Raw genomic sequence first — 20,399 nt, forward strand, 5'->3', positions numbered from 1 at the left:
CCACCACCTCACAATTCATAAACCTCTGAAAACCCATTATCAGAGATGGAACAGATGACCAGGCACGAGAAAGCAAAGGATCTGAGATCTGCTGCTGGCTGTGAGGAGTGAGACTGTAGAGAGGCCTACCATTGTTGCATTGTTTTCAGAGGGCGGACCATGAGAGATGAAGATCATGGGGTAACTCACTTCAAAACAGTTGTAACTACTGATTCACTCGAAACCTGGGATTACCAGTTTCCCTCATTGCTGGTACATGATGCAATGCAATGGTGAAGCCTTATTCATTTACTTTGTGATCTTCTCAGAAGGTTGTGTGTATCGTGTATTATAGCAAATTGCCACCAGGGTAATTTCCAAAATAAGCATTTTACCTACAACGCAGTGTGAAACCAGACACACTGTTTATATCCAGAAGACATCCCAGTCATCCATTTGTTTTACAATCTTTGCAATATTTTCATGGCCACCATTATCTTTGTCCATACAAATGTTGGCATCTGAGCTAATTTACCAGCACAACACTAGGGGCCATATGTACGAACACTTTTTTCCATAGACACAGAATGGGTAAAAACCTTTGATACATCTGGCCCTAGGTGCGTTCCCCTCACTTCTCCAAAGGCCCCAACAAATGTATGTAATCAGGATTAGAGCTCAGGGGACTAGGAGAGCACTACTGGGTGACATCTGTCAAGTGAAACACACATATGGTTTGCCAACGTCAGTGCGGCCGGCTCTGAGACGTTGAACTCCAGCTTCTATATGTCATTGGGCTGTGCATGACAGCAATATGTAATGTGTGTGTGCTACCATTTTGTAGTGGGACCAATGTTAATGTAATTGGCTCCAAGAGGATGAACTCCAGCTTCACATGTAATTGTGTTGTTCATGACTGCGTCATATAATGTGTTTGCCGCCATTTTGTAATGGGATGCATTGTATTTCGATTGCAAATTCACAGTGATGCGCACACCAGCAACTGAACAGTGTGTTGCCCTTACGGTGATGCCCACAGGTGAACTACTAAGAACATCAGTCTCAATGGCAATACTGTGAGGCAGATCAGAGTCATCTTAACCTACAGTTACTCAAATTACACATTCTGTAGTAGTATTTTGTAACAGACATTTTGTACGTTAATGGTACAAGTATACAATCTCAAGTATAAACCACATCATTTCACACATTTGTCAAACTACTTGAAATGTCTTACTTGAATGCTTATCATTGTATAGTGTGTGTGTTGTCTGGTGTGAGTGGATGTATTTTGGCCGTAATTTCTCTACAGGAGCAAGTCATAGTGCGTATAATATATAATGCATCAAACTGTAGTTCCCCCTTCAGCAGGAGTACCACGTTTTGACTGGGAACAATGGAAGGAGGGGTTGTGGTATACCTCAGTGCAATCGAAGGTGAGGCCTTCTCACAAAAGAAAAAGTATTCATTGCTATGCAGTGTTTGGGATGACAAAAAAGATATGTTTTGAAACACCTTCCCAGAGACACGTTGTTAGGTGAGGGTGTCTCCGTGGTTGAGTATGAATTGGTCATTAAAATATTGGAAATTTACTAACTTTACAGCAGACATCAGGAACCAGGCCAACCTGTTGAAAGTTGTGTAAGTGTGATACGCATGTTAGCAGCATCGTGTGGTTACAACAATGTGGATCAGAGGTGAGCTAGTTTTATAACTATTGGGCTTTTCAACAAGCTGATCTGTGATCAATAAACTTTGTTGACTACACATAGTCAATAAGCTCAGGAAAAGTCACTGAAAATGCTGTAGGGATTAAAATCACAGCAACGTACGTGAAGGAGATACCTGCATCATCTTCCATTTCTAATGTTCAACATGTTCAAGAGAATTGCAAAAGTCTCAGCTTTCAAGAGGGTCGCAAGAATTTTAGAAAGAAAAACAAACAAAATTCTGACATATGTTCTAGGCAACTAGCTTGTTATAGGTGTGGGAGTAATTCACATTTGGGTAATGGTCAGTTTTTTTCAGCCATGGACGATCTCTGTAACAAGTGCAAGTGCAACAGTCATTTGCTACAGTTTGCAAGCCTAGCATGAATAAGATGTGGGAATCATTTTAATTGGTGAAAGTTACAGAGAATGTCCATGCATAGTCTAGTACAAGTAATGAAGATGCTGGTCGATGTGTGAAGTTTCTTTGCAATGGTGTGTATGATGCTAGTGGAATAGACTGTAAAGTACTTGTGTTTATCCAAGGGTTTATTTAACAGGTCCTGCTGCATAAGTGTGGTATCAGGAATACCTGTCAATATGATGGCACATTCAGGATCTTCATTCAGAGAAGTGAGGAAGAAATCTGAAGGAATCACATTTAGAGAAGCCATTGTGAAACCTGTTGCTTATGGGGACAAGCCTATAGATGTTACGGGGGAGTTTGAAGACCCGTTGAAATTCAGAGGAAATTCTACTGGAGGGTGTAACTTACATATACAAAGATGAGTTGTGTTTACTTAGATAGTTGGAAGAAAAGAATTTGGAAATTATTCTGGATCCAGATAATGCGGAACAAGTGTTGCTGGGGAAAGAGTGCATGTATGTGTGTGCTGTGTAGAATGTTAATGGATTAAGGAATTATTGATGTCTTCTCTGAAAAATTGGGAAAGCTCAAGGGACTCATGGTATACAGCGAAAATGTGATGTTCTTTCTATTGTCCATAAGGTTTGAAGAGTTCCTCTGGCTTTAAGAGCGTACATAAGGGAGCAATTGAAAATGTTGTGTGAACAGGACATAACAGTAGCACCAGAGAGTTCTAACTGGGTATGTCCTGATGTCTTACCACATAAGGCCAAGGGGACCTTAGGAATGTGTGTGGATTTCAGGGACTTACATGCTAACATATGGGTAGATTGGCACCCATTACCTAACATTTCAGAAATGTTAACCGGATATATTAATCACCTTGGTAGATCCAAACGTGTTTTTTCACTTTAGATATGGCTTCAGCATATCATCTGGTTGCATTACATAGTGATTCTCAACATTTGATGTCTTTTGTAACTTCCAAAGGGATTTTAGGTTTAAAAGTATGTCATCGGGCTTGTCATCTTCATATTCAGTTTTTCAACATTTTATGGAAAATTTACTTAAGGATTTAGCTGGAGTATTATGCTTCAAAGATTGACTATGCTAAAGATATGGAAATACACCATAGGAGAATAGCCCAAGTCTTTAGAATCTTAGGTTATAAAGAGGTTATTTTGAAGGGTCAAAAGTGTAATTTGGCAGCTTCAAGCATAGAGTATCTAGGTTTTTGTTTGTCTGCACATCACGTGGAACCTAAGGAGAGTTTAGTTAAGGGCATTTTTGAGATCCCTCTGCCGAGTGCTAAGAATGCGGTCATTTTTAGGTATGATCAAATTTTATCCCAAATTTACTTCACTGAAAAGACTACAGTATGCGGAAACGTTCTGAAGAACAGCAGGAGGTTTATATGGGACAAAGATTGTGATGTAAAAAAAAGGTTGCTAGCGCTATTTCCCTTGAATTATTTGATACACATGATCCTTGTGTGGTAGCGACTGACGCTAGCCAGCGTGAGATAGGGGCTGTATTGCTGTAACATAGAAATGGAAAGGATAATATGATATCTTTTGCTTCACACAGTTTAAAGGGTGGCAAAGTCACATATTATGTGATAAAGTGCAAAGCAATGGTGTGTTGGTGGGGCATGAACCAGTTTAGGGATTACTTATGGAGTTAAGAATTTATCATCAGAGTTGATCACAAGCCCCTCATCGATTTGTTCACTAATAAAGGGGGGATAGTAGGGCTACACCCAGGCTAGCCAAATGGCTGCATGTACTGCAAGAGCTTCCTTTTAAGTTGCAGTATATTCCAGGAATGCCTTAGTCCCATCTTTTTCAATGTCTACATGGCCCCTCTTGCCACCATCACCCACTCCTTTAGCTTTGGCATCCTCTCCTATGTAGATGACACCCAGATGATCCTGTCCCTCTCGGAAGACACCTACCACTCAATCCAACTTCATCAGGTGCATTACTTCATTAGCTGACTGGACTAGCAGCAACTGCCTCAAACTCAACAGAAACAAAACTGAAATGGTACTGTTCGGCAGAGACACCTCACTCTGGTCACCAGCTTGGTGGCCAACCCAATAGGGTCCAGCCGCTCCACACCAATGCCGCTAGGAACCTGGGCATTGTGATCAACAACACAGTTCCATTGACATGTTTCTCACACTAAGAATACATTCAAATCGCTCTTTCTTGATGCCAGCATAACAAAGGTACATGCCCTCCTCACCAGTAGGCTCTACTACAGCAACTTTCTTTATGCAGGCACTGCAGCAAAGCTCACCAATAGACTTCAGATGGTGCAAAATGCAGCCACCAAACACAGGTTCAACTTACCACCCCAGCACTAGCGTAACAAAACTCGGGAGGGCCCACATGCAAACTACATGGAGGGCCCCCGGACTCAGTCAGGAGCACTAAAGCCAGGGTACTGTGTTGAAGGGCCCCCTGGACCTCAGAGCCTCCCCGCACCGCAGGGTCTGCAGGGGCCTATGCTATGCCACTGAACCGTGGGCTCACATAACCAAGCACATGAAAGACCTCCTATGGCTCTCGATGCAGAAACGCCCCCTGTTCAGGTGTCTCACCCACACCTACAAGGCCCTGCACAACCTGGGCCCCTTGTACCTCAATGATCACATCCACATCCCAATTACACAGCTCCGGTTGGCTGGCCTACTATTTGCCCATGTCTCCTGCATCATGCGAGCCAAAGCTAGAGGATGCGCTTTCTCTTACATCGCACCGAAGGCTTGGAACTAGCTCCCCGTCCAAATCAGATCATCCAGCTCAGTCTTAGAGTTCAGAAAGAAACTAAAAAACTTGCTCTTCCAATAGGCCTCCATTGAACATTCCAGTCAGCACCTTCTACAAAGCAGCAGGATACTGTGCGTACCCTATAAATACTAAAAACAACATAAAAGAAGTGCACAACATCATCAGGTTGTTTGTCTCGTTTGCCCGTTTGTGATCTTGGTGGTTAAAGTGAGGAAGAGGGTCAGGTTATCATGTGTTATTGGGTGGAATCGACAGGTGGAGCTATAATCAAAGCGCATTAGATTAGTGCCACAGAGGAAGATGCAGTAATCATGAAAGTCATGGAGTATGTGCATGAGGGATGGTCTACATCCAAGAAATTGGATGATGGTGTGATAATGTCCTAGCGTCATGCAGCTATTGAATTATCTATACAAGATGGATATCTAAGACATGCAAAATTGCTAGTAGTACCAGCATAATTGTGTAACAGAGTTGTCAGGTTAGCTCATGGGGGCCATATATGGATGAGAGACATGAAAATTGGGTTCAGATAAATTTTGGTGGTTTTGTTTAGAAAGAAATATAGAGCACATTTTGTGAGCAATTGTATTGTCTTTTTTGTGAGACACTGCATGTCTTTTGTGGTACGTGATAAATTCAAAGGCACTGTTTAGAGACTGGTGGCGTTGATTCTAACTCTGGACAAGGCATGAATGAAACGAGGGTTAGATATCATTGTTCCTATTAAAGTGAGAACAGAGATACCTACATTTGGAGTAGTAGTTGTGGGTTATTTTTCTTGTTGGCTAGCAGCCAGGTTTGTGAACTCAATCATGAATCCCTGTGTAATTGATTTTTTGGAGAACTTATTTTCTAGGGAAAGAGTACCACTGGAGATGGTGGCTGACAATGTGGCACAGTTGATCTCAAAAGAGTTTAAGGTCTATTTAGAATCGCCAGGTGTGAGGCATATTAAAACTTCCTTGTACCATCCTAGAAGCAATGACCTTGTGGAGAAAGTAGTAGCCAAACTTAGGATAATTTACAATTGTTATTAGTTATCATCTGGAGGGTGAAGTGGAGTTGAAGAAATTGTTATGGGTGGTACGTACTACTCCCGTTTTGATAGAGATGTGTAGCCTTTTCTTCTAATGAGAGGACGTGTTTCCACATCCATGAAAATTAGGAATCGATGTTTAGATCCAGAGTACCAGCTGAAAAAAATTACAACAGTGAAAAGGAGAAATGCACAAACGAAACATGCAGAGTTGGGTGGAAAATGATTATGTGGTGATGATAGAGCTTTGTGTAAAAGTTAAATTGCTTGATATTCTACCATAATGTTGCTCGAGATTTTTGATGCCTGGTGTTGTGCCAGTTAAACATGCTGCGGTGAAACTTAATGGAAAGTGGTGGAATAAAGAAAAGTTGACGTTATTTTCTTCTGATGGCCCTGTAGTGATTGAATAGGAACAAGAACAAGCTCAAAGTCCAGTTTTGCCGGACAGGAATCACGTGTTGATGCCAGCTGAGAATCTCAGGTGTTCTCAACGAGTGCACGAGTTACCATGGAAATTAAGGGGTTTTGTGATGACCAAATAATGCTGCTGGCTACATTATACTTGAGTGTTTTGCTATGTGGGTGGGTTGTGTTTCTCTGTGCATCTTTAATATAGGTGTATTGATGGGTGTGTTATCTGTTTACCAAAAGGAAATGTGTTGTAACCGCACTTCTGTTTAGTAGAATGTCTTTTTATGAGTGTTCTGTGTAAAATAATTAATTTGTAAAATTAATAAGTGCCAGGGCCCTTGTCAGAAGGCCAATGCAGCTTGCGCCACCCGTCGCCCCTGTCAGTGCTGCCAGTGACACCACCAATACAACTACTAAACTTTGCACTCCTACAAGGCCCCCAAAGCTGTAAGAATGACTTGGGTGGAAGGAATTTGTCATTTTCAATGTATATTATATTAATAAACAACTGTTGTGTTCATCTCTAAGTCAGATAAACAGCGCTACCATGTGGCAGACTGTAATAAGGGCGGGTGTTGACATTTAAGAGCCAGTGCAGAGCACCAGAACCAGAGGCTCAATTTAAGCACTGTACATGCAGGTCTCTGTCAGTTGTCTTTTACCTCCTGTTGTTATATGTATGATTTAATAAAGACATGTGCACAAGGCAATATGCATGTCTTTTCTAGGACCATGCAGAAACTGAGAAGTGCATGTAGATGGACGCACTGCCTATGATTCATGCCCAATCATCGTTCCTTCCCATTCTAGCAGGAGTCAAACCAGTTTATCAGTATATGGATTGTACTTAGTTATTCCTACAGTAAACATATGTATTGCATATGGTGTTGTATCTTATCAAGCTATATTCAGGCCAGTACTTGGTATAGCTCCTATGTCTGTCTACTGGTCCTTTCTTTATTTTAGTGAGGTACGTTGACTTTGTGGATTCATCTTTAGACAAACTATACAGCCCAACTCGATTGGATCAATCTAAGACCCCTCCTGTCGACATAAGGAGAAAAGCATCCTTTTGCATTAAAGAAATCTTACCGACCAGGTGTACCCCTTGGTGGCATGCTTCATCAAAGAGTTTCTTCCAGTTCCGTTGCGAAATGGGAGTGCAACAACCTGTAAGATGCAACTGAGCACTTTGTTGGAAAAGGAATCTTGGAGTGAATGGGAGTAGGGTCACTCTTTAAAAATACCTTCTTGAGTAGCGCTAACATTTTAATCTGGGGGGAAAAGTTAGGAAGTCTGGGGCTCTAGTTCTCCCTACATCCTCTTAGGGTCAACATGTTTTTGCCACATATGTTCCCAAATGCTCGTGGCTTTCGTCAGGACCGATTATACTAGCACCTCTTTACTCCCATTAATTTGTTGATTTGTGCATTCAACACTAATGTAGGGAGCCCTGAACAAAATTTGCTGGACGCCATTATCTTTATTATTTCAAAAGCATTGTTGTATTTCCACACTGTGTTCAGGTTACTAACCCCTTGATAGATCCTGTACTCCCACCCAGAGGAAGGCAGCTGAGAGATCCTACTTACCTTGTGCTTTCCTCCCCTCAGTGTTCACCTGTATTACATCACCATCTGATTATTTATTTAAGAGTTTTATAAAGTACTGCTTCTCATTTAGGGACACTTTACAGCAGTGGAACTTAAAACACGAAACCATAAATGATCTTTATAGCATAGTGGTTAAGAGTCCAGTTCGATTCATATGATGCTTCTAGAATTTGGCATTATTATTCAGTTGGTTCCAAGAAAATACTGCAAATAAATGTAAAGTCAGTTTGAAAAGTTCAGCTTTCAGGAATTTCCTGAATTGAAACTCCTGGTGGGTAACACTCCAGTATCTATGTGTGAAACACTATCATTGAAGTAGGAACTATTCATGATGCCTACAACCTTCGCTCTGTACTTCATCCAAAGTACATAACAATGTATTATCTAGTAGGTTACTCCACATCAGTGCATGACATTCCTTGCTGTACACATGATAACAGGACCTTCTATCTAAGCATGACACCTCACTACTGTCAAAGCAAGCCGCCTTACCGCCTGTGCATGGCAGACAGCAGCTACGTGTAAGGCTTTTGCATCTAAACGTGGAACTCACCCTCTTAAGTATGCCAATCCTGCCTCAGTTGCATGACACTTCACCTGAGTATGACACTTGCTAATTAATTTAAGAATGACAGTCTGACGTCCATGCGCAGCACCCCACCATCAATATCTGCCACCCGCCTTAATTCAAGTAAAAGAGGGTTTATTGTTTTAATAACGAGATATAATCATATACAAACAGGACAGCCAACAGCAGCAGGTGTCCATATAATCCTTCCTTAAAGCAACAGCAGATGAACAAGGCGAGCCGCCATCTAAACAGGACACGTCACCATCTAACCATAATACCCTGCATCGAAGTCTGATACAATCGACCATATGGGCATTAATGCCATCTCACCATGCACGTATGGCACGACACCATATGTGCATGGTACCTCACCAACCAAGCACATCTGACGTTTCATGCTAGTCGCCCACCTGCACAGACCACTCCACCGATCACACATAGCAGCTAGCTATGCATGACATCACATGAAACAGGCTTGAGCCACTAGGTCTGCATGGCACATCTCTATGCCACATAAATGCAGAGCACATAAGTAACTGATAAGCATCAACCATTTCCCATCCTGCCTTAAAGCCACCGTCGAACCCATCAATTGCAAATCGCATCCCAACCTCTAGCCATAACAAGGCTGTGCTCACCGACCACAGTCTCGTATTTATCCCAGCGCCTCAGAGCCCGCGGATCCTCTGGCCCCGGTCCGCATGGCCCGGCCCCGAGCCCGTGCTACAGGTTACTCCTATCCCTCCTCCCACCCGTGAAGCTGCTGCCGGAGAGCGGACGCGGGAGGCGCTCTCTCGCAGGTGGGGCTGGCTCGCCTCGGGGAGCTTATAGTACACAGTGCATAGCGGACAGAAACCCCTCCGCCCCAGTCACTGTCCTAGGGGCATTCCACTGCCCAGAATACCGCCCGCGCTGCCAAATCACCCACCAGAAATGGATTTATACAGCAGTTACCCACTTGTGGCCGGGTCACCAGGAAAGGCAGCTGCACCTCAGGAGCAAGGACGGGCGCATCTCCCAGGGAAGGGAGCGGCCTGTCTCCGGTGTGCAGAGGAGGGGAGGCAGGCAGCGGTGAGAGACAGGAGCAGGCTGCGCCCAGCAGGCCGGTCCCCGGCTCAGGCAGGCTGGTCCTCCCTTTGTTATTGCTGTCAGAGAGCAGCGCACAGGAGCCCGGCTCTTCTGCGCATGTCCCGATCTGTCAGGCAGGCAGCGGTCACGTGGCCTGCTCTCAGCTGAGCCTTCTGCACAGTGCAGGGAAGGAGGGGGCTAGGGAAGTGCGGGAAAGATGCACTCGGAGCCCACTGACAACATGGCACCTGAGTGATGTAATGTCATCCTTAGCCAATCACGTTGCAAACAAAAGGGCCACTGATTGGGGGTACACAATCGTATTAATGGGGGAGGAAGGATGGACGAGAGAAACCTGTGGGTGTATTTTATATATACATTGAATACTATTACACTTTATGCCACACGTTGTTGGAGAGAACTTGTCTTTATATACTGCTTGCATTGCTGTAAAGTCGATTTGTAGTGCTGTAAATATTTGTTTTTTTATTGCTACCAGCAGAGACACAGGCGCTACGGGTGCAGGATGGTCACTCTCAGGTCCTTACTCATTTTCACGTCCTCTTAAAGGAGTTCCCGGGAAGGCTATACGTGACATGTTTTTTTTCTTGAGGCGTTTGATCTGTGTTCAAAGACAGACTCACAATGGCAGGCTGTTTCATCTGATAAAGTGCTGTATATTCTCTAAACACAGACATCTGTGTCTACTTTTATTTTTTAATTTTTACAAATTTTTACAATGTCAAGTTTCCCACCGAAAAAAAAGTGGGCTGCATGGTGGAAGGGTGAGATGACCAAGGTTTCGGACGGACTGTTTTTATGTCAGGGTCAGTGCTGCTTTGCCTTAGGTGGGCCTGTCTAGAGTGGCACAGTTGGTGAAAAACTATGGGCTGGATTGCTACTCAGAAGGATTGCCACTGGTTAGACTATTTGCAAACCTTCAGTCCTTAATTAATGTTAATTTTTTAGATTGATGAGGCCAAATCAAAGATTTACTAAAAACCATAAAAAACATGCATTGACAAACATGAAAGGCTGGTGGACAACACCTGAGCTACTGGCTTTGCCAATGCTTGTTAATCTTGTAGGAAGACAGCAGTAAAAAACATACTTATCTTGCCCAAACACAATTTTAAGATCTGTCTGATAGTTTAACAAAGGGGGACATACATGTTTACACAAGGAACATAACATTAAACATAACTAGGAGACTGCACAAAGAGTGAACAGTAGTACTCATGGATCTTTCCCAGTCCTACTTGTGGAACCAGTGATGAATCATAACACACTACGTAGGTCAGGGGTCATCTTCCTAAACGAGGACACGCATGTATTGTAATTTCATAAGAAATCTGGCTGTTGACACTTGTTTATTTATGTGTATATATGGAGAGCCTACTACAGTCCTTTAACATCACTCACCCCTTCTTTAGTGCGTTAGGTATCTGGGTTGTACCTGTTCCACATGTATGAGAGAACTGAGTGTTGTTTCCGTGGCTGCTGCCGCCAGTCCTTTAGCTATTCTTTGTGTTAGAAGCTATGAATGATAAAATGAACTCATAAAATATGGGAGCAGTTTACTTTTGGTTTTACAGGTAGAACAAGCAGGTTTTTATTTTTGTAAAGGACTAGGGGCCAGATGTAGCAAATTCCGATTTTGCGAATCGGAAATTGCGAGTCAGTGCGAATCGCAATTTCCGAATCGCAAAATCAGATGCAGAACGGTGTCTCAGACACAATCTGCGAATCTCAATGGGGTCGCAAAGACCCACCTCATTAATATTAATGAGGTGGGTCGCATCTTGCGTCCCCATTGAGATTCCCTGCACTCACAGGGATGGTGGCCTGCTGGAGACAGCAGACCTCCATGTCTGTGACTGCTTTTTGAATAAAGCTTTTTTTTTTTTTTCTGTATTGCAGCACGTTTTCCTTAAAGGAAAACGAGTTGCAATACAAAAAAATAACGAAACCAATTGTCTGCTCTGAAAAAATATTAATGGCAACATTCACAAAGGGGAAGGGGTCCCAGTGTGACACTGGTGGCAACTTCGAATTGCGGTGCGAGTCGCAAATAGGAAGGGAACACCCCTTCCTATTTGCGAGTCGCATTCTCATTTTGCGAGTCGGTACCGATACAATGGGAATGTGCATCGCGACGCGTGTTTTGCATGGCGCAAACTGCGATTTTCCCAGTTTGCGACATGCAAAACGCTTACTACATCTGGCCCTAGATAACTGTCGAATTATAATGACAAGTGGCTTCATTTCATGTCCATGGCCATTTTTTACATTTTAGTTACCATCACTTTGCATGCTAGCGTTATGAACCCATCCTGACAGTGACAAAAGTAACCTACAAGCGCGACAATGCAACCTGGTGTTGGCTGAAAACCACAGTAACCATCAGTAGACTTGACAAAAGAAAACTACAATGTAGTGCCTGGCTTGCTGACTTTTTGTAGACAGTAAAGGTGTAAGGAGCTATTGGGTGAGATGGTGAAGGTAGCCTTCCAAGCGTAAAAAAGAAACTGGCATATTATTTAGCAGAAGGATGTGAGCAAGAGCTGCCGAAAGTGTCTGAAGAGACACGCAGAAAGGAACAATTATTCTTTTTTAGCCCGACCTCGGCTTACAGGTTGGTGTGTTTCCAGTGGCGTGCCTGAAAGGCCCTGCTTTGCACAAGTGCAGTACATGCTGCAGGTTCTGTTCTGCGAGGGCCACCAGTGTTTGGGGATAGAGAGAAATCGGTGGGGTGGTGAATTTCAAATTTCCCACCTAAAAAAGCAGTGGGCTGCAGGGTGGAGAGGTGAGACAAGGTTTGAGATGGACTATTTCCATGAGAAACAGGGTCAGTACTGATTTGCAATAGGTGGCCTCTGTCTAAAGTGGTGCAGTGGGTGAAAACAATGGTTTGGAATGCTACACGGAGTGATTGCTAGTGGTTAGTCTATTTGCAAGCATTCATCCTATCAGATTTTGGGGGTTTGATTGCCAGTAGTGTGCCTAGAAACTAGAAACTGCCACAGCTTGCCAAGCCTTCTACTGCTAATATTTGTGATTTCTAAAAAGTTGTACATTTGCACCCATTCAATGAGCACTTCTATGGGTGCAGATTTACTACTGTTTGTAAACTGGTCACTTATATATATAGTTTAGATCCCTATCCAAAAAATGAACAAGTTAAAATCGCTTAGTGAAATGAGAATTACAAGAAAAACAGATGCAGACGTTGCAGGCCTGACTCAGGGCCCCCAGACCCAATTACAAACCAAGAAAGCATATGAGGGGTGCCACACCCCAAACACACCACTGAAGCTACACTCCTGCCTTTCCCACCTGGGCCTGGTAGTTCTCTCTGGTAACTCATGACTATATCAGCATTGAGTCCCTGCTCTAGGATCATTTATTGTACATAACTGTGACTACTGCACACATACTTCTTCAACTCTGCTACAAGAAGCCTTGATGGTAGAGTTGTCAAATCAGTGCATGTCAGCAGGGCTCAATGTTTCTAGTCTTTGCCTTTTTCAAATAATTTTATCAATAACTGACAGCCCCATGTAGTAAGCACAATCTGTAAATAGAGGAAGGAGTGCAATTAATGGGGCGAGTCGAGCCAGAGCCGGGCGGCTTTTCAAATACCTGTATGCTGGAGGATCCAGATAGCGCTGTAGCCGCTGGGGAGGTTCTCTCTTGGCACAAGGCCCCTGGACCCAGCAGCGCCGCCACTCTGTTTCACCACTGTGCAATTGTTCCCCCTGTAGTCCGGGCCAGGAGGAGCACTCATCAGAGGCACCCAAGCCAGCCTTTCCAGCGATCATGTCCGCAGGCCTCAGGAGGCAAAAGGTACACCACGTGTGAAATAACAAGAATGTTGCCGCAAAAGCAGGGTTTCCCCAAATCTCCTGAGGTGTAATGGTTTCTTATCTTAGACTTCTGATACCAGATTGCAGTAATAAATAAAGCAGTGTACTATTGGTATAAAGTTAAATTTTGTCCACAATGTATAGTGTGACAAAATAATCACTTCCTTGTCCTTGGATGAATCCTTTCGAAATAAAGCCTAGAGATGCTGCTGCAAAGTCACCACCTGGTTTGATGACAAACACCGCCTCCCCAGATCCTTGCCAAATGGAGTACATATGCAATCATGTCTGCAATGCCTGGAGATAAGGCATTTCCATGTTGATGAAAATTCCAAGGGTCTTTAGTGTATTCAGACACTTTGGATGCTTGCTTCTTCCTTTAAAAGAGAAATAGCTGCAAGTAACCAGTTTTATAGGTGTGAAAAATAAGCAAATTCCCTAGCATGCAGATATCCCAAAATTAGTGAAAAATTTTTTTGTGAAGGCTGAAAGTGCAAAGATGTTTTCTCGAGATTCCACACCAGCCAGAGTTCTCATTTACTACTTGTGGCCTGGAACCACAATGTGGTTTCCCTCAAACAGAATGACCAAGCACTTTCTTTTAGCATCTGACTCTCTTAGGGTAGTATGGCGGGCAGAACTTACTTCAGGGAGTGGTGTGGGGTTAGAAGCTTAGAAACAGTGTAACGCAAGAAAAAGCGGGTAATTATGTAAATGCCAAGAAATTTCCTGTCATTATAAAAAATAATTTATTTATAAATATGTCACTGTTCTACACACTACCTGGTAAACAAACAGAAACCAAAAGTACCTTTTACCTATCTGCCTGATAGGGCCTTAAAGGACATAGGTCCTTTGTGCTAGGTGCTAGATTTTAAGTTAACATTGGGCCCCATGACTAATGTTATCCTGTGGGAGAATATTCAGCGGCATTTAGGTCTTTTGGGTAGCATTCATCTCTGTAGTATATCAAAGTCTTTTAAAGAAGTAGTACAAATGCAAAAACTAGCTGTGCAGTACTAGGGATATTAGCTTACGGCATGGGGTGGCACTCAAAAGTGGCATTCGGAACATTAGAAACAGCAGGAGCCGCACATAGGGTGACACTATGTTGCAGCGATAAAAACATTAAACTGCATGGGTAAACATCAATAACTTATGTATGGAAAGGACAAAATACATGCAAGCAGAAGAAAGCTATGTCGCTGCAATGTCCTCACGATTCCCTAGAAGATGTGGTCATGTGATGAATGTGAACTTGCTTAAGCTTAATGGGGACTAGACAGAGGTTATGATCCTGGGTAAGCACCAGTCATCATGGGGTCCACAACACTGGCCGACCTCTCTCGGGCCTCTTCCCATTCCTTCCTCGCAAGTTAAAAACGTAGGTTTCTTATTGGATGGCGCATAATCCAAGCAGCGTGTGTAGTCAAAGTAGCCTCCACCAGTTTTTTAGTGCTTAAATGGCTCAGGAAAACAAGATGGATGCTTCCTTTCTCTGCCCTAAGAACAGTGATTTCGGCACTGGTATTGTCCCGTTTGGACTATGGTAACGTTCTGTACTTGGGCATAATTAAGGCATCTATGCATCACTTGCAATTGATACCGAATGCTGCCAGACCGCTTTTCCGGTTGCCAAATTTTGTTTCTGTCTCTCACTTGCTTCATGAGCTGCATTGGTTTCCAATTTCTAAACACATTACTTTCAAAGCTTTATGCTATATTTAAAGCTTAAGCTGGCTTCGGCCCCCACAATATACAAAGACTGATGGCTTCTTATGATCCTCCTCGGCCATTGAGATCCTCCTCTTGCTTCCTTTTCCTTGGTACCCAGCTTCCGTTGTGCAGTCTTGAAAGGGGGCTCTTTTTCTTATTTGGGCCCAAAATTATGGAACTCTTTCCCTGAGCACCTTAGAGATTGCACATCACTGCTTGATTTTTGCAAAGGTCTGAAGACACAGCTTTTTAAGCTGTAATCTCTTGTCACCCCTGCTATGCCATGTGTGTCAGGAAACCTTTCTGAGGTAGCTGCACTCATTACAAATCCTATTATTAATAATAATAATGTAATGGTGGCAGATAAAGGATCCATTATGTGAAAATGGTAATTCCCCACCAGATACTGGGAGAAAGTGAGGCATCCCTGTGGCTGGCTGAGCATAGATAAGATATGAGCACTGAGGGACTTCTGCACCTCTCCTGTAATCTGTGCTTAGGGAAATTTAACAATACTGTGTAAACTGGCAGGCAAGCATATGCGGTAATCAGGATATATGTAAAGTCAGTCCTACAACTTCTGAACTGGTGCCTCATATTGTATTTCCCATTGAACTCAAGGACAGAGTGGTTACAAAAACATTAAATAAAGAAGAGAATAAAAGCCCTGGGGATGGCCAAACTAAGGGACAAATGGTTCATTCCTTTAACCACATTGTGTGAACATGTTTTCAGGAAGGTGTTATTGCCTCCATAGAGAAAACTTTGGCAACAAACATGCACAAACAGTGATAAGGAGAAGATAAGGTACATCTTAAGACACACTTAGAGTGCACATCCGTTAGACCGTGTAAACTTCCCACAGTTAATATAAAACGTTTTATTCATACACCAGTTGACACCAATGTCCTAGTCCTGTGGAGACCCTCAAAACACTTGTTGAAACACATCAACACTTGCAACTGAGAGACTGTGACACAAGACAAAAAGATAATACATGTATAATGCCAAAGATAGGTAAAGTCAAGCCTAGGCCATATATGCCCAATGAATTATATTCTTCAAGGGTAAAATCTGGTACTTAAATGGTGATTTTGTTTGGCCCCACTCTTCTATAATACAAAAAAATTGTGATATGTGATGTGTCTGTGTTCTACTTCATTAAGAAATATTTAAAAAATCTATAATTAATTATCTTTCACATCGGAATGCTGCAGAGGTTAGTGGGGCCTATGTAGCTTGTAGATTTTAAGAAATGAACTCTGTTTTATCTGACGCTACAAACTATAATAAATAAGATTACTCTCAATGATTCTTTATGGTTGCTTATAAATATATGATGTTTCAATTATATATATAAATAGTTTTAAATACAAGGCTATAACAAGTGTTTATATTAAGAAACTTATTAATATAAAATATGTTGCATATGGATAATCAGTAGGTATGAGTAAGAGAAGAAAAAAGAGAAAGAAAAAGAGTAGGAAGTACGACATATGTAAAGTAGTATTTGATAACAGTGAAAGGAAGGAGTGTGAGAATAAGTGTTGAAACAGATAGTCAATATCAACAAATTGGCAGCACATTAAAAGCATATTATACTAATGGCGAACAATAATCCAATTCATGAAGGTTTAGGTACTTCTTCTAGTAAAGGCTGGTGAGCAATAGAATTTCGAGCTGAAGTATCCAAAAACATAGTAGCTTAATACCAAATAATGTCTCTTTTAATAACAAGTGAAAGGGGGTTGACGTATGCTCTATCTAGTCCATGATTATAACAAACGTGGACCAACAGGCTTCAAAAGAGGAGTGTTTTGCTGAAAAGCAACTGCAATTAACAAATCAAGTATAACAATTTTACATGTACTATATTGCTAAATATCTGAAAGACTTCCAAGAAAAATGACTGAAAAAGAAAATAGAATATTGGTATGAAAAATATAATCAATTTGGGTCCAATCTTTCAGCCAAAATTGATGTGTGGATGGGCATGAGAAGATAATATAGCCTTAGAACCTGCTGTAGCGGGCTCTACTGGCCATTAAAGGCCCGCTTCGGCTCGGGCCTTTAATGGCCGTTAGAGCCCGCTACGGGTGGTTCTAAGGCTATTAGAACATTCTGCCACTCGAGGGCAGAACGTTCAATCAAATAAAACAAATTCCTCACAACGCCTGAAGGGATAAAAAACCCCTCTGGCTCTGTGAGGCTTTGATCACAGCTGCTGTTTTCCTCTTATTCCATAAAAATAAGGAAAGTATAGAGTAATTCTTTTTTTTTTTTTTTAAATGAGCAGGAATGGTAAGAGGGATTTCAGATATGGTGAAAAGAATGGGTTGGATAAAAATAACAGGATGTCATCAGTGTAAACACACATTTTAGTGTGTTTATCTCCACTTTGAAAACCAAATGTATGTGGATTTTGTCAAATGTTTGTAAGGCTCTAATACAAGAATGAAAATAAGAAGAGAAAGATGACAGCCTAACTTACGCCTCCATACAAAGAAAAAGAGGAAGAAACAAGAATGTCTACAAAAAGGAAGACTCTTGATGCAGTATATAGGAGAGATACGAAGGAGATAAATTTGGGACTGAAACCAAACCATGAAAAAGTATGAAAAATAAATGTCCAATCCAAGCAATCAAAGGCTTTTTTAGCATTAGAGGAAATACTGGCTAATTATTGTGTGTATTTATTGAATTTAATTAAAATATTAAAGAACACGCTGGTATTATCTGAGCCATGTCCACTTTTGATGAAGCTTGATTGTTCTTTACCTATGAGAAGGGGTAAAAAGGGATCAAGACATAGGGCAAGAATTTCAGCAAAACTTTTGCAGTCAGATTTAACTAGAGAAATTGGTCTATTACTGTTACATAATTGTGGGCTGTAGGAAAGTCCCTCTTTCCTGCATGGTTACCCCCACTTTTTGCCTTTTGTCAGTGTGCTTAGAATGTTTTCACTGGGATTTTGCTAATCAGAACCCCACTGATTGTGCTCTTTCCTCTAAATTTGGTTGCCTTGCTACCATCTACACCCCACAATTGGCATACCGGTGTACCCCTGTAAGTCCCTAGTATATGCTACTTAGGTACCCAGGGTATGGGTACACCAGAGGCCCCCCATGGGCTCCAGCATGTATGCCACCCATGGGAGCCCATGCAAACTACGTCTGCAGGCCTGCCATTCGCAGCCTGCCTGAAAAGGTGCATGCACCCTTTCACTGCTGGTCACTATACCAGGTCACTGTAAGTCACCCCTATGTTAGGCCCTTCCAGCCCAAGAGGCAGGCAGAGTGCAGGTCCCTGTGTGTGTGGGCCCCCCTGCAGGAGAAGAGGTGCCCCTATGGGCTCCTGCTCCAATTCCCTGGACTCCGTAAGTGCGGGGAAGCCATTCTAGCTATGTACTGGCCATATGCCACTACCTATAGTCCAGCTACATAATGGTATCTCCGAAACTAGGCATGTTTGGTATCAAACATGTCGGAATCATACCCCAGTATTGATGGCTGTATTGGTGGCATGATTCCATGCACTCTGGGGGCTCCTTAGAGGAACCCCAATATCGCTCCTACCAGTCTTCCAGGGTCTGCGAGCAGCCCACGCTGCTGCAGCCCCTCAGACAGGATTCTGCCCTCCTGCTGCTTGACGAGTTCAAGCAGGGGAAGACAGAACAAAGGATTTCCTGTGGGATAGGGGTGCATCCTCCTCTCCTTAGGAAATAGGTGTTATTGTGCTGGGGAGGGATAGCCTCCCCTGCCACCGGTTTGCTTTGAAGGGAAGTTTTGGCGCCCTCCTTGCATAAACCGGTTTGCACCAGTCCAGGAACCCCAGTCCTTGCTCTGGTGCGAAATTGCACAAAGGAAAGGGGAGTGATCACTCCCCTGTCCATCACCACACCAGGGGTGGTGCCCAGAGCTCCATCAGGTGGCCACTTGATTATGCTATCTTTAAAACAAGATATGCAGAGGCTCCTGAGAGCATCTGACTAGTCAGGTTAGGTAGATGACGTCAGTGACCCCCTCTGATAGGTAGTCACCTTACAGAGAGACCAAGCCCCGTTTTGGTCTATTTAGGGACTACCTAGTGGGTGGGTCCCCAGATTCAGCGTGCAAGACTCCACCAGGACTCCTGGCCACCTGAAAAGCTGCTGAACTTCACAGGAACCGAACAAGACTGCAACACCAAGACAACCTCTCTTTGCAACATTGATTCCGCGGCTCCTGGGTCAGCAAGACTTCAGCTGCAACAAAGAAGTGAGAAGAAATCTACCTTGGAGTGAAGGAGTCACTCCCCTGCATCTGCAGACAACCTAAGGCAATGATGTCCAGCTGCTGGGATCTGCTGTCTTCAGGACCTGTGAAGATTCTCCAACACAGGTGGTGGTTCTGAGGGGACCTCTGGGTCCTTTCTGCCTTCTGTCCAACTTGGGAGACAGTGAGTCCTTGCCTCTTCCTCCAAGACAGAACCTGTGTGCGCTGCGACTGTTGTAGCAACCAAGGCTTGTTGACTCGTGCTCCAAGGGATCTTCAGGCTCCAAGTAGCCCCAGTCCCCAGTACTCTACCTCTGCAAGGACAGTCTCCTCTCTGCTGCTCCAGCAATGTGGGACTCCTCTTCAGGATTGCTGCTTGGGCCTCACTGCAATTTACTGTGCCTGCTGCCAGTGGGTTGCTCATGGGGGCTCTGATGCTTCTTCTGGCTCTCCTGTCTTCTGATAGTCAGCCTGGACTCCACTCCAAGGTTCGAGGCCCCAGGACCTTGCTGGTCTTCTTCAGCTCTGCAAATCTCCAACAGCTCCAGTTGCATTTGCTTGTGCTTGTTGGTCGTCCTCCTGACCGCTGACCCAACTGCAATCTGGCAACTGGCAAGGAACAGCCCCTAGGTGACTTCAGGGACTCCTCTGCAGCTCCTGGATTCCACAGCTGGACTTCATCCACCACTATCTACCCGGATCTTCACCCACTTACCTCTTGGGGTTCTACTCTCTCCCAGCCCTTGGCTAACTACTCCATATCCTCTGGTGGGGGACCTGTTCCCGCATTCCACTTTTTACTATATGGTTTGGCCCCCCTTTAGAGTCCTTGCTATTTTATGCTATTTCCTAATACTTACCTGAGTATATTTTGTGTGTAATTACCTCCAGAAGCAATATATGGATTGCATAATCTCCATTGATCAGTAAGAGATTGTTGTACAATTGTTGTAGTGAATTGTTTATGCCATTAGTAATCTAGCTTGGTGTTCCTGTAATAAAGTACCTT

General features: G+C 43.2%; 1 protein-coding gene across 2 annotated transcripts in view; it reads right to left on the bottom strand.

The window, feature by feature from the left end:
* PARP6 (poly(ADP-ribose) polymerase family member 6) overlaps positions 1 to 9,664 on the bottom strand; it is a 216,417-nt gene extending 206,753 nt beyond the window's left edge. For both annotated transcript variants that reach the window (XM_069222273.1, XM_069222271.1), the window contains exon 1: positions 9,446 to 9,664. The gene's annotated coding sequence lies outside the window, so the exon portion shown is untranslated. The remainder of the gene's footprint in view (positions 1 to 9,445) is intronic.
* Positions 9,665 to 20,399: the final 10,735 nt, after the last annotated feature.

Source organism: Pleurodeles waltl, chromosome 3_1 (genome assembly GCF_031143425.1).
Source record: "Pleurodeles waltl isolate 20211129_DDA chromosome 3_1, aPleWal1.hap1.20221129, whole genome shotgun sequence".
Taxonomy (NCBI): domain Eukaryota; kingdom Metazoa; phylum Chordata; class Amphibia; order Caudata; family Salamandridae; genus Pleurodeles; species Pleurodeles waltl.